Source organism: Dendrobates tinctorius, unplaced genomic scaffold (assembly GCF_039654945.1).
Source record: "Dendrobates tinctorius isolate UK_male_01 unplaced genomic scaffold, ASM3965494v1 ptg000230l, whole genome shotgun sequence".
In the NCBI taxonomy this organism is placed as follows: domain Eukaryota; kingdom Metazoa; phylum Chordata; class Amphibia; order Anura; family Dendrobatidae; genus Dendrobates; species Dendrobates tinctorius.
Window position 1 is genome coordinate 8,614,865 of NW_027361897.1, and position 13,752 is coordinate 8,628,616.

The window sequence follows — 13,752 nt, forward strand, 5'->3', positions numbered from 1 at the left end:
GCTACCCCAACTCCTGCTACATAATTAAGACATGTACAACCTTATATTATACCCGGATATTAGCGTGTTTTACCGCACAATTGGTGGTCTGGTATTTAACTCTATGCAGCTACATAGTGGGCCCCAAGAATGATTTTCTCTGGTGGGCCCAAGGTGTTCCAGTCCGACGCTGTATATATATATATATATATATATATATATATATACACCTGTATATATACTGTATATATTACACTAGGACAGACTCAATATAGGGGACATATGTATATCAGGAACTTCATATTTCTCCATAATGGGGTAGGAGGTACAATTTACATGGTTTTACAGTATTTAGAGCACTGCAAGGCCCATACATCTGACCAACAGACGGCAGGAGTGAGGCCTTGTCCATATCTTGCACTGGGGCCCATCAGATTCTAGTTAAGCTACTGTTCTACATGCAAGCATATTGTGTTAACGGTCAGGAATGATTCTGGACATGGATAGTAGTGGTGTTATAGTTGATTAAACTAATAGACGTACCAATTCCTTAATGCACCATTCCAGTGGTTTTTTATTTTATGGCTGGAGTGATGCTTTGAATCTATTGAATCTAAGGTCCGTGCACCCCCAGTCTGATACTTACCTGCTGACATCTTCACTGCTGCTCCGGTCGGTCTCCAGCAGTTTGTGACCTGCCAGATAGCTCCAGTGTTTCATGGAGCAAGCTGGTGATCACAACTCAATACAAGTCTAAGAGCCTCATTCTGGTTCTCATAGACTTGCATTGAGAGCTTGTGACATAACTTATGACTTCAGGACAGTCAGAAACTGCAGTCACAAGATGGCATTGCGGGACCGTTGCAATGCCGAAAAAGTGAAGACGCCAGAATTCGAACATAAGTCTGGGTTCAGAGACATTACAGTAGAAGCACCACTCCAACGCTGAAAAAAAATCCCGCTGGATGGAGTGGTGTTTTAAACGATATGGTATTAACGGCTTCTAGAGACATTCATTTTTCTCATACGACTGCTATCCTTTATTTTTTTCATGGAAAACAATCATACATATAATATTCTACAGGGCTGTTCACATGTCCAATTTTTTCACTCAGACCTAGTGGTCCATGAAAAATTGTGGAGACATTTCTGATATGGATCCAAGTATCAAATCAAAATCAACAATGCAAATCTATGGGCCAATGAAACAATAGGACAGCACTCGGAAGCTATCTGTGTCCTCTCTGTTTTTCACTAACTGATAGATATTAGAAGGGAGAGAAAGTTTTTTTCTCATCATTAAAAACTGATGAAACTTTGACCAAATTGTGATGAAAATCACAGATGAAACTGAAAATCACCAATGAAGCTCAGTCCTTTTTTCTCGTAAATTTAGAAAAAATGAATTCTGAAAGATGCCTAAGACCCAATCAGGGATTGAGTTGCTGAAAATTTCTGCAACTTTACTGTTCGTCATTCTGCTGTTCAAGATACTGTGCTTATCAAGTGTATTAAATACCATCAAGATTTGTTCTTCATCTACAAACTGGAACAATTACATTTGTTTTCCACTAAAAATTACAAAAAGCACCAAAATTCACATGCATCATTTTGAGAAAATATATGTTTCCACACCGGTACATTCATCATATACTGTATAGTTTTCATACTCACCAGTATTTACCAGCTTCATCCTGCCACAGTTTTCCATATTCAGCAAAGCGGACCATGCCATTATTAGTGACTATGATGGAGCGATCTGAAGGGATCTTCAGGTTCATGCACATCAACTCCTCCTTTTCATTTCCTCGATTGCAAGTTATGGTTATATACAGATTTCCCTGACTTGGAATATTCACAACATTCTTGGGAGCACATCTTAAGTATTGAATCCTCGTGTCAGGTTTTAAGAGGACATTGAGTTTTTGTCCACTCTTTAAAGAGGCTTTTGGATCACTGCTTACTTGTACTCCTGCTTCTGTTAAAACTTCTAAAGCAATTTCCTGAATTTGCAATTTTGTTGACTGAAAGAATATCTTTATCTCGCCGCTGCATGCATTGGCAACGTGTGTATTTTCATTGCCCATTTCTAAAATGAAATCACAAAATAATATATAATATAACATGTATATCATTATTCATAGGTAATAGATTTTGAATAGAGATGAGCGAATGTAACTAATTCCTTTCAAACAAATAAATTTTTATATGAAAATGTGCAAGTTGACCTGCGCTATAGGACTCAGGAAAATAAACAATGATTAAATAATAGAAATGATGAAAAACAGCCAAAATAACAACCCACTCTTAAATATATAAAGGATGCATAGATAAAATATATATATATATATATAAAGTATTAACATATACAGTATATATAACGTATCACTCACCAATACGAGGCAGATGAATAGATGTGATGCAAATTGGCTGCTGTGACTGCTGATCTTTGACGGTGATGAGAAGGAACTCAGCAAGTGTCTTGCTACAAGGAGTTAAATGAGCCATGCTCCTTATCAGTGCAAATGACAGCTTGTAAAACCTGAAGGAGGTGAGCACTTCTAAGGGTACCGATACACATAGCGATGCACCAGTGATCCTGACAACGATATGGATCGCTGGTGCATCGCTAAGTGGTCGCTAGTGAGCTGCCACACAGGCAGATCTCACCAGCGACATCGCAGGGGTCGGGGGTCGCTCCTTACCTGTCAGACAAGGCGATCCTGACGTCCTCCGCCCGCGTCCACGCGTCACTCGTCGGCGCCACAGGAAGCCCAGCAGGAAGCTGACGACGAGAAATGGTCCAGGACGTTCTCGCATGATCAGCGATAATCAGCGGGGAAGCCGGTCGGAGGTAAGTATCACATGTAGCGATATCGCTAGCAATATCGCTGCTACGTCACAAAACCAGTGACGTTACAGCGATATTGCTAGCGATATCGCTACATGTAACGGGCTCTTAACAGTGACCTGAAGCCTGATACGCTCTAAGGCAGTGAGGCTATAATGAGACCAAGCACAGGGAGCGAACTGCCGAGAGACGCTGGCTATCACAGAGTGGAAGAAGGGCGGGAGATTGAGAGTGCAAGGTAAGAATAGGGAACGCTCCGGCCGAAGGCGCCCCGGAATCCCAATTGAAAGCAGCCGCCCGAAAGTACCTGAGCGTGTGACGTCACAGCCCGTACAGGGCAACACAAGGATCAAAAAGCTGACCAACGCGTTTCAAAGGCCCAAGCTGCCTTCTTCATCAGGGTGCCTGTAATCCTGAAATGACGCCCATAAATACCCTCGGTGACTGCTGCATTAACCCTTGCCGTGCCTCGGTGAAATTGACACCATGGAAATGTAGCAAACCACCCATTTCCTAATGTAACGCTAAGTTTGGAATAGGCTGGGAATTTACAAGTTATTGTAATATTTTACTTAACTAAAAATACTTTATTATTAATACTCTCTAAAAACAGTTAAAAACGAGGTGCAATTAAGAATGCCCAAGAGGCAAGAAAAACATCATTCCAAACACATATATATGCATATATAATTGTATACATGCAGGCGCTCAAAAATTGTGAGGAATAAACTCAAAATAGACAATAACAATTGCACTAACACAGGGCGCACTGACCATCGTAGTTATTTAACAGGTACAAATAGTTTCAATAAAATAAATTGATATTCATAATTATACCTACATTCCAAAGAAAACCAATTAATTGTACATAAGCATCTAAAAAATAAACTAAAAATAACAGTAGAAAATGTATTTAAAATGTGTTTAGAATATATAAGATATAGAATATAAAATGTCTGTAGACATAAACAGACACTAGCGCATGGTTATGGACTGCAATGAGTTACTGGAAAGCAAAAATCTCCAGTTCCTGATTAATACAGTGGGGCAAAAAAGTATTTAGTCAGTCAGCAATAGTGCAAGTTCCACCACTTAAAAAGATGAGAGGCGTCTGTAATTTACATCATAGGTAGACCTCAACTATGGGAGACAAACTGAGAAAAAAAAATCCAGAAAATCACATTGTCTGTTTTTTTTTCATTTTATTTGCATATTATGGTGGAAAATAAGTATTTGGTCAGAAACAAAATTTCATCTCAATACTTTGTGATATATCCTTTGTTGGCAAGGACAGAGGTCAAACGTTTTCTGTAAGTCTTCACAAGGTTGCCACACACTGTTGTTGGTATGTTGGCCCATTCCTCCATGTAGATCTCCTCTAGAGCAGTGATGTTTTTGGCTTTTCGCTTGGCAACACGGACTTTCAACTCCCTCCAAAGGTTTTCTATAGGGTTGAGATCTGGAGACTGGCTAGGCCACTCCAGGACCTTGAAATGCTTCTTACGAAGCCACTCCTTCGTTGCCCTGGCGGTGTGCTTTGGATCATTGTCATGTTGAAAGACCCAGCCACGTTTCATCTTCAATGCCCTTGCTGATGGAAGGAGGTTTGCACTCAAAATCTCACAATACATGGCCCCATTCATTCTTTCATGTACCCGGATCAGTCGTCCTGGCCCCTTTGCAGAGAAACAGCCCCAAAGCATGATGTTTCCACCACCATGCTTTACAGTAGGTATGGTGTTTGATGGATGCAACTCAGTATTCTTTTTCCTCCAAACACGACAAGTTGTGTTTCTACCAAACAGTTCCAGTTTGGTTTCATCAGACCATAGGACATTCTCCCAAAACTCCTCTGGATCATCCAAATGCTCTCTAGCAAGCTTCAGACGGGCCCGGACATGTACAGGCTTAAGCAGTGGGACACGTCTGGCACTGCAGGATCTGAGTCCATGGTGGCGTAGTGTGTTACTTATGGTAGGCCTTGTTACATTGGTCCCAGCTCTCTGCAGTTCATTCACTAGGTCCCCCCGCGTGGTTCTGGGATTTGTGCTCACCGTTCTTGTGATCATTCTGATCCCACGGGGTGGGATTTTGCGTGGAGCACCAGATCGAGGGAGATTATCAGTGGTCTTGTATGTCTTCCATTTTCTAATTATTGCTCCCACAGTTGATTTCTTCACTCCAAGCTGGTTGGCTATTGCAGATTCAGTCTTCCCAGCCTGGTGCAGGGCTACAATTTTGTTTCTGGTGTCCTTTGACAGCTCTTTGGTCTTCACCATAGTGGAGTTTGGAGTCAGACTGTTTGAGGGTGTGCACAGGTGTATTTTTATACTGATAACAAGTTTAAACAGGTGCCATTACTACAGGTAATGAGTGGAGGAAAGAGGAGACTCTTAAAGAAGAAGTTACAGGTCTGTGAGAGCCAGAAATCTTGATTGCTTGTTTCTGACCAAATACTTATTTTCCACCATACTATGCAAATAAAATGAAAAAAAAACAGACAATGTGATTTTCTGGATTTTTTTTTCTCAGTTTGTCTCCCATAGTTGAGGTCTACCTATGATGTAAATTACAGACGCCTCTCATCTTTTTAAGTGGTGGAACTTGCACTATTGCTGACTGACTAAATACTTTTTTGCCCCACTGTACCTTTTGGGGCCAAGCAGTCAAGAGTAGAGATGAGCGACTTTGCCTTTTTTCGGGTCGAGTCGGGTTTCATGAAACCCGACTTTCTCAAAAGTCGGGTCGAACGCAATCGGCAGATTATCGTGAAAAGTCGAAGGCCGACTGAAACACGAAACCCAATGCAAGTCAATGGGGAACCAAGGTTGGCAGGGAGTGGAGGACAGGAAACACACCTACAGTGCCCATTTTAATGCCAAAAACATCAATTCTTATTACTTAAGCTTGTCAAACTTAATTTACTTTATAATAATAGTTAAGCATTGAAAACTGGGGGTTATTTGGCTAAAGTTGTGGGGGGGGTAGGGCTGGCTCCAGATTTTCGTGGGCCCTGGGCCAAAGAGTGTCACTGGGCTCTTTTAACACATGACACAATTCATGATGCTCCGATACGGCACAGAAATATAGGTATAGTACAATGAAAAATACTTCACTTCTTACATCTCATGACTGATATCCATTTTAAATTCTCCAATAGCTCCAAAAACGGACAGTATATTACTCCATACAATATTATGGCCACCGCATAGTGCGCTTTACAGAGTAATGAGGCCCATATATTTCTCCATACAGAATCATTGGTCCCATATAATGTTTGAAACAGTATATGATGAGCTCCACATAATGCTACAGTATATGCTGGTCCCCATGGATGAAGCTACACTGTGTTATGGGCCCAAATAATGCTCCATATATAATGGGCCCCATTTCTAATGCTCCAGTGCATAATGGGCCCTGTAAATGCTGCTCCAGTGTCTGATGTCCACCTTTGGAATGCTCCAGTGTATGGTGGGCCTCATATATCATTCTCCAGAGTATAGTGCTCCCCAAAAATAGCTGTCCCAACATTGAAAACAATTAAATAAGACTCCTCGCTAGGGAATCCCTGTACTAGTCTGGACTCCTCGTTGTCCCCATCTTCCATCTCACTGCACTTGGACTGTTCAGGCAGAGGGCATACAGACGTGATGTCATCGCGCTCTCAGATCAGAATGTCACTGTCAGGAAACGCGGAAGACGTCACAGCGGTGGAGCAGCGAGATGTAAGTATTTCAACTTTGCAAGTGCTGTGATACTGAGTAAGCAGGGGGGCCCACTCGTTGGTGACGGCACTGGCACAGGGCCCCTCATAGTACGGCGGTGTTTCTGACGGTGGGTGGATGGCCCTCCCACCGGCAGTGACACTTTTGCATACTATGAGGGGCCCTGTGCCAGTGCCATCGCCCATGAGTATGCCCCCCCATCACCTGCTCAAGGAACCTGCACTTTCATCTGCACCTTCCTCTTTGTCACCGTGTAAGGTGGTATAGTATGCGGGAAGGGGAACCTGAGTTTCATAAGGGTCAGAATCTGGCTGTGTAGAGTGCGAGGGGAATGTAGTGGTCTGGGTCAATGTACCAGCAGAATCATCTAGCAGTGGCTGGGCATCAGTGCACTTTTGGCGCCCCCAGGAGTACGGTCGCCACAGTGGCATTACCTTCCTCCTAGGGAGTGTGATGTTATGCTTGGGAGCAGCGAAGGATCTCTCTAGCAGTTAAACCAACACACAACACAGTTCCCACTCCAGGCCAGCAGGGAGACCTCTGAACCTGACTGCTGAGGAGCTGCTCTCTGTGGTCGGGAGGAGGTAAGTTAGGGCAGTCTGTGAAGGGAAGGGGAAGTGTGTGGATGTGAGAAGGCGAGCTGGAGGATGAGCAGAGTTAAGGCTCACTCCTAGCTGGAGCGCATGGTCGGCATTCCGGTCTCCGAGTTTGTAGGAACACTGACGGTCCTGCAGCAGAAACCGGAGGAAGTAGCAGCTGTAAATGCTCTGTTCCCAACTAAGGCTCGGAGGCCCCAGCAGCGACGTGTGTGAGCAAGAAGGAAAAGGCTATGGCTGCCTGCCATACGAGAAAGTTCCAAAAGAGAGTCAACAGGCGGAACTTCAGTGAACTCACTACTGCGAGTACCTTAGATAAGCGCTAGAACGGAGGCCACACTACCTATCTGCAGAGAGAGAATTCCAAATTTGCTTCCATTCTGACCAACTCCTTCTCCATCTGTACTCTGGGTCCTGGACGGCACTTACCAAGTACAGGTAAAGCAACTGCACAACTGTGTCTGTCATCTTTCTCCTGCGCCTGGCGCACGGCTCTGCTACATTCTGCACTGCACACCATCTACCAACTCTTTCATCTGCCCTGCGACTACAGCCCTACCTGTGCAGGGCTTCTGCATCTTAGCTGCACCACAACATCTGTCCCAGAGAAGCGACACTGCAGCGCGGGTCAATGTGATCAGAAACCACAGGTGGCATCACGTATCATTCACCTATAAACGTTATTCACCCCTTTGTATGGACGCCCAGGGCCGCAGAACGGGTCATCACCACCAACGTGACACATCCCTCTGAGACACCGGCCCGGTACCGATTAACCCCACTGCCCTGGCTGGCCACCCACACTCCATGTCAGATTCATCTTGGACTGGGGAATTCACGATTTGACTTGATAACCCAGGCATGGTATGATAGAAAGAGCTGGACTAATGTGAAGTGTGGCCTGCTGCATTCACTTTTGGTGAGGGTGAAGGACGCAAGGAAAGGGGTTCTTCCTGACCAGGAGCCAGCACTTGACGACTCAGTGCTTGCATTTTTTGAAACTTCAGAAGAGGAGGGCATATTTGCTGGAGTCTGTTTCGGCAAAGTAAGCAAAAAACAATTCCTGATGCTCTGGGTTTAAAAGCGGTTAACTTGCTCCCAGAAAAGGTAGCCTTCCAGGTGTTCTGGAGCCAGACCATGATGCAGGTTCAACACCTCCTGCCTTAGCTGCTATTGTGCTTTTGCCACAAGCAGCAGATGCACCACCACCATCAGCACCAGCTGGCCCCCCCACACCCACATCCGCGGCCTCTTCCACCAATCTTCAAAATATTGCAGAACATGAACCCAAAATAACATCAGATATATGGTACTGTATCAGAAGCGTACAGCTCTATACAGTCAAAGGATGATTGTCAATCTCCCTATATATACCATCAGTCACACAGAGATGCTCACAGGCTCAGTATGGATTAGACAGAATACAGTATCATCAGTTAGCATGTATATATAGTATAGTTTAAACATTCTCAATCTCCGTAGATATTCCAGGAGGCAGACACAGACGTTCTCAGGCTCAGTATGGATTACAACACAATATAAAAAGCCGTAAAACGGTAATGGATCTGAAGAGTACAGCTGCACACAGTTTAGGGGTCATTGTTGTCAATCTCAGTATTTATTTCCACAGTCAGAAAATAACTCTCACTTGGTCAGTTTGGATTAGACCAGAATATAAAAAGCAGTAAATGTGTAATGTATCACAAGCGTAGAGCTGTATACACCTCTGCAATTCTGTCAGATAATACTCAGTTTCTTCCTGAAAATTATTGCAAACACAAATTCTTTGGTATTATTATTTTCATTTAATTTGTCTTAAATGAAAAAGCACAAAAAGAATTGTCCTAAAGCCAAATTGGATATAATTCCACACCAAACATAAAAAAGAGGGTGGACAAAAGTAATGGCACTGTTTGAAAAATCATGTGATGATTCTCTAATTTGTGTAATTAACAGCACCTGTAACTTACCTGTGGCACCTAACAGGTGTTGGCAATAAGTAAATCACACTTGCAGCCAGTTGACATGGATTAAAGTTGACTCAACCTCTGTCCTGTGTCCTTTGTGCACCACATTGAGCATGGCGAAAAGAAAGAAGACCAAAGAACTGTCTGAGGACTTGAGAAACCAAATTGTGAGGAAGCATGAGCAATATCAAGGCTACTAGTCCATCTCCAAAGACCAGAATGTTCATGTGTCTACTGTGTGCAGTCTCATCAAGAAGTTTAAAGCCCATGGCACTGTGGCTAACCTCCCTAGATGTGGACAGAAAAGAAAAATTGACAAGAGATTTGAACGCGAGATTGTGCGGATGTTGGATAAAGAACCTCGACTAACATCCAAACAAGTTCAAGCTGCCCTGCAGTCCGAGGGTACAACAGTGTCAACCCGTACTATCCGTCGGCGTCTGAATGAAAAGGGACTGTATGGTAGGATACCCAGGAAGACCCCACTTCTTACCCCGAGACATAAAAAAGCCAGGCTGGAGTTTGCCAAAACTTACCTGAAAAAGCCTAAAACATTTTGGAAGAATGTTCTCTGGTCAGATGAGACAAAAGTAGAGCTTTTTGGACAAAGGCATCAACATAGAGTTTACAGTAGAAAAATAGAGGCATTCAAAGAAAAAAACACGGTCCCTACAGTCAAACATGGCGGAGGTTCCCTGATGTTTTGGGGTTGCTTTGCTGCCTCTGGCACTGGACTGCTTGACCGTGTGCATGGTATTATGAAGTCTGAAGACTACCAACAAATTTTGCAGCATAATGTAGGGCCCAGTGTGAGAAAGCTGGGTCTCCCTCAGAGGTCATGGGTCTTCCAGCAGGACAATGACCCAAAACACACATCAAAAAGCACTAGAAAATGGTTTGAGAGAAAGCACTGGAGACTTCTAAGGTGGCCAGCAATGAGTCCAGACCTGAATCCCATAGAACACCTGTGGAGAGATCTAAAAATGGCAGTTTGGAGAAGGCACCCTTCAAATATCAGGGACCTGGAGCAGTTTGCCAAATAAGAATGGTCTAAAATTCCAGCAGAGCATTGTAAGAAACTCATTGATGGTTACCGAAAGCCGTTGGTCGCAGTTATTTTGGCTAAAGGTTGTGCAACCAAGTATTAGGCTGAGGGTGCCAATACTTTTGTCTGGCCCATTTTTGGAGTTTTGTGTGAAATGATCAATGTTTTGCTTTTTGCTTCATTCTCTTTTGTGTTTTTTCATTTTAGACAAATTAAATGAAGATAATAATACAAAGAATTTGTGTTTACTATCATTTTCAGGAAGAAACGGAGTATTATCTGACAAAATTGCAGGGGTGTCAATACTTTTGGCCACAACTATATATATATATATATATATATATATACTACATACTACATACATGCTACTAGGGTTGAGCGATACCATCCGATATTCAAAAGTATCGGATCGGAATGGATCGGCCCGATACACAAAAAAGTATTGGGTATCGCCGATTCCGATTCCGATACCGGAAGTCCCATTAAAGTCAATGGGACAGAACTATCGGAATTAAAAAAAACCCTTTTGGGAGGGGGGAAGAGTGTGGGCGGTGCGTGGGCGGTCACTGTGTGTCTGTGTGTGCGGGCGGGGTCTGTGCGGGCTTTCGGTGGTCTGTACAAGCCTGCTGGGGGCCTGCACCGGCTGCCGGTGGTCTGTGCTGGCTGCTGGTGGTCTGTACGGGCCTCTCAGGGTCCTGTGCCGGCTGTTGGTGGTCTGTACGGGCCTCTCGCGGGCCTGTGCCGGCTGTCGGTGGTCTGTACGGGCCTCTCGGGGGCCTGTGCCGGCTGTCGGTGGTCTGTACGCGCCTCTCGGGGGCCTGTGCCGACTGTTGGTGGACTGTGTCGGCTGCCGGGGGCCTGTGCCGGCTGCCAGTGGTCTGTACGGGCCTCTCGGGGGCCTGTGCCAGCTACCGGTGGTCTGTACGGGCCGCTTGGGGGCCTGTGATGGCTGCCGGTGGTGTGTACGGGCCTCTCAGGGGCCTGTGCCGGCTGTCGGCGGTCTGTGCCGGCTGTCTGTGGTCTGTGCCGGCTGCTGGTGGTCTGTAAGGGCCTCTTGGGGGCCTGTGCCAGCTGTCGGTGGTCTGTATGGGCCCCTCGGGGGCCTGTGTTGGCTGATGGTGGTCTGTGCCGGCTGCCGGGGGCCTGTGCCGGCTGCAGGTGGTCTGTACGGGCCTCTCAGGTGCCTGTGCTGGCTGTCGGTGGTCTGTGTCAGCTGCTGTTGGTCTGTACGGGCCTCTCAGGGGCCTGTGCCGGCTGTTGGTGGTCTGTGCCGGCTGTCTGTGGTCTGTGCCGGCTGCCGGTGGTCTGTAAAGGCCTCTCGGGGGCCTGTGCTGGCTGTCAGTGGTCTGTACGGGCCTCTCGGGGGCCTGTTCCGGCTGTCGGTGGTCTGTGCCGGCTGCCGGGGGTGTGTGCCGGCTGCCGGTGGTCTGTACGGGCCTCTCGGGGGCCTGTGCCGGCTGTCGGTGGTCTGTGCCGGCTGCTGGTGGCCTGTGCCTGCTGCCGGTGGTCTGTGAGGGCCTCTCGGGTGCCTGTGCTGGCTGTCGGTGATCAGTGCTGGCTGTCAGTTGTCTGTGCCGGCAGCCGGTGGTCTGTACGGGCCTCTTTGGGGCCTGTGCCGGCTTTCGTTGGTCTGTGCCGGCTGCCGGGGGCCTGTGACGGCTGCCGGTGGTCTGTACGGGCCTCTCGGGGGCCTGTGCCGGCTACAAGTGGTCTGTACGGGCCTCTCGGGGGCCTGTGCTGGCTGCCGGTGGTCTGTACGGGCCTCTCAGGGGCCTGTGTCGGCTGTCGGTGGTCTGTGCCGGCTGCCGGTGGTCTGTACGGGCCTCTCGGGGGCCTGTGCCGGCTGTCGGTGGTCTGTACGGGCCTCTCGGGGACCTGTGCCGGCTGTCGGTGGTCTGTGCCGGCTGCTGGGGGACTGTGTCGACTGCGGGTGGTCTGTACGGGCCTCTCGGGGGCCTGTGCTGGCTATCGGTGATCTGTGCCGGCTGTCGGTGGTCTGTGTCGGCTGCCGGTGGTCTGTACGGGCCTCTTTGGGGCCTGTGCCGGCTTTCGTTGGTCTGTGCCAGCTGCCGGGGCCTGTGCCGGCTGCCGGTGGTCTGTACGGGCCTCTCGGGAGCCTGTGCCGGCTGTCGGTGGTCTGTGCCGGCTGCCAGGGGCCTGTGCCTGCTGTCGGTGGTCTGTACGGGCCTCTCGGGGCCTGTGCCGGCTGTCGGTGGTATATGCCGGCTGTCGGGGGCCTGTGCCGGCTGCCGGTGGTCTGTACGGGCCTCTCGGGGGCCTGTGTCGGCTGTCGGTGGTCTGTACGGGCCTCTCGGGGGCCTGTGCCGGCTGTCGGTGGTCTGTTCCGGCTGCCGGGGGCGTGTGCCGGCTGCCGGTGGTCTGTACGGGCCTCTCGGGGGCCTGTGTCGGCTGTCGGTGGTCTGTACGGGCCTCTCGGGGGCCTGTGTCGGCTGTCGGTGGTCTGTGCCGGCTGCCGGTGGTCTGTACGGGCCTCTCGGGGGCCTGTGCCGGCTGTCGGTGGTCTGTACGGGCCTCTCGGGGACCTGTGCCGGCTGTCGGTGGTCTGTGCCGGCTGCTGGGGGACTGTGTCGGCTGCGGGTGGTCTGTACGGGCCTCTCGGGGGCCTGTGCTGGCTATCGGTGATCTGTGCCGGCTGTCGGTGGTCTGTGTCGGCTGCCGGTGGTCTGTACGGGCCTCTTTGGGGCCTGTGCCGGCTTTCGTTGGTCTGTGCCAGCTGCCGGGGCCTGTGCCGGCTGCCGGTGGTCTGTACGGGCCTCTCGGGAGCCTGTGCCGGCTGTCGGTGGTCTGTGCCGGCTGCCAGGGGCCTGTGCCTGCTGTCGGTGGTCTGTACGGGCCTCTCGGGGCCTGTGCCGGCTGTCGGTGGTATATGCCGGCTGTCGGGGGCCTGTGCCGGCTGCCGGTGGTCTGTACGGGCCTCTCGGGGGCCTGTGTCGGCTGTCGGTGGTCTGTACGGGCCTCTCGGGGGCCTGTGCCGGCTGTCGGTGGTCTGTTCCGGCTGCCGGGGGCGTGTGCCGGCTGCCGGTGGTCTATACGGGCCTCTCGGAGGCCTGTGCCGGCTGTCGGTGGTCTGTGCCGGCTGCCGGGGGCGTGTGCCGGCTGACGGTGGTCTGTACGGGCCTCTCGGGGGCCTGTGCCGGCTGTCGGTGGTCTGTGCCGGCTGCCAGGGGCCTGTGCCGGCTGTTGGTGGTCTGTGCGGGCCTGCCAGGGGTCTTGTATGTGTTCAGGCATCATCCGATGGGACTACAAGTCCCATCGGGCGATGCCTGCTACACTGACAGTGATTGACACATTAGCCAATGATGGGACAGTAGTAGTCCCATCATCCGGCTAATGAGTTGAATGCAAAAAAAATAAAATAATACATACTACATACATAGTACATGCATACTACATACATACTACATACAGTATATACAACATTCATACAACATTCATACAACATACAGTACATACTACATACATACTACATATATACTACATTCATACAACATACATACATACATACTACATACTACATACATGCTACAAATATACTACATTCATACAACATACATATATACTACATACT

The 13,752-nt window shown here is 48.4% G+C and overlaps 1 long non-coding RNA gene across 1 annotated transcript in view; it reads right to left on the reverse strand.

The window, feature by feature from the left end:
• The window catches only part of LOC141059704 (uncharacterized), a 60,195-nt gene extending 57,924 nt beyond the window's left edge, over nt 1–2,271 (reverse strand). Inside the window, exon 1 of the long non-coding RNA XR_012222585.1 lies at nt 1,654–2,271. This is a non-coding gene — a long non-coding RNA (uncharacterized lncRNA). The remainder of the gene's footprint in view (nt 1–1,653) is intronic.
• Nucleotides 2,272–13,752: the final 11,481 nt, after the last annotated feature.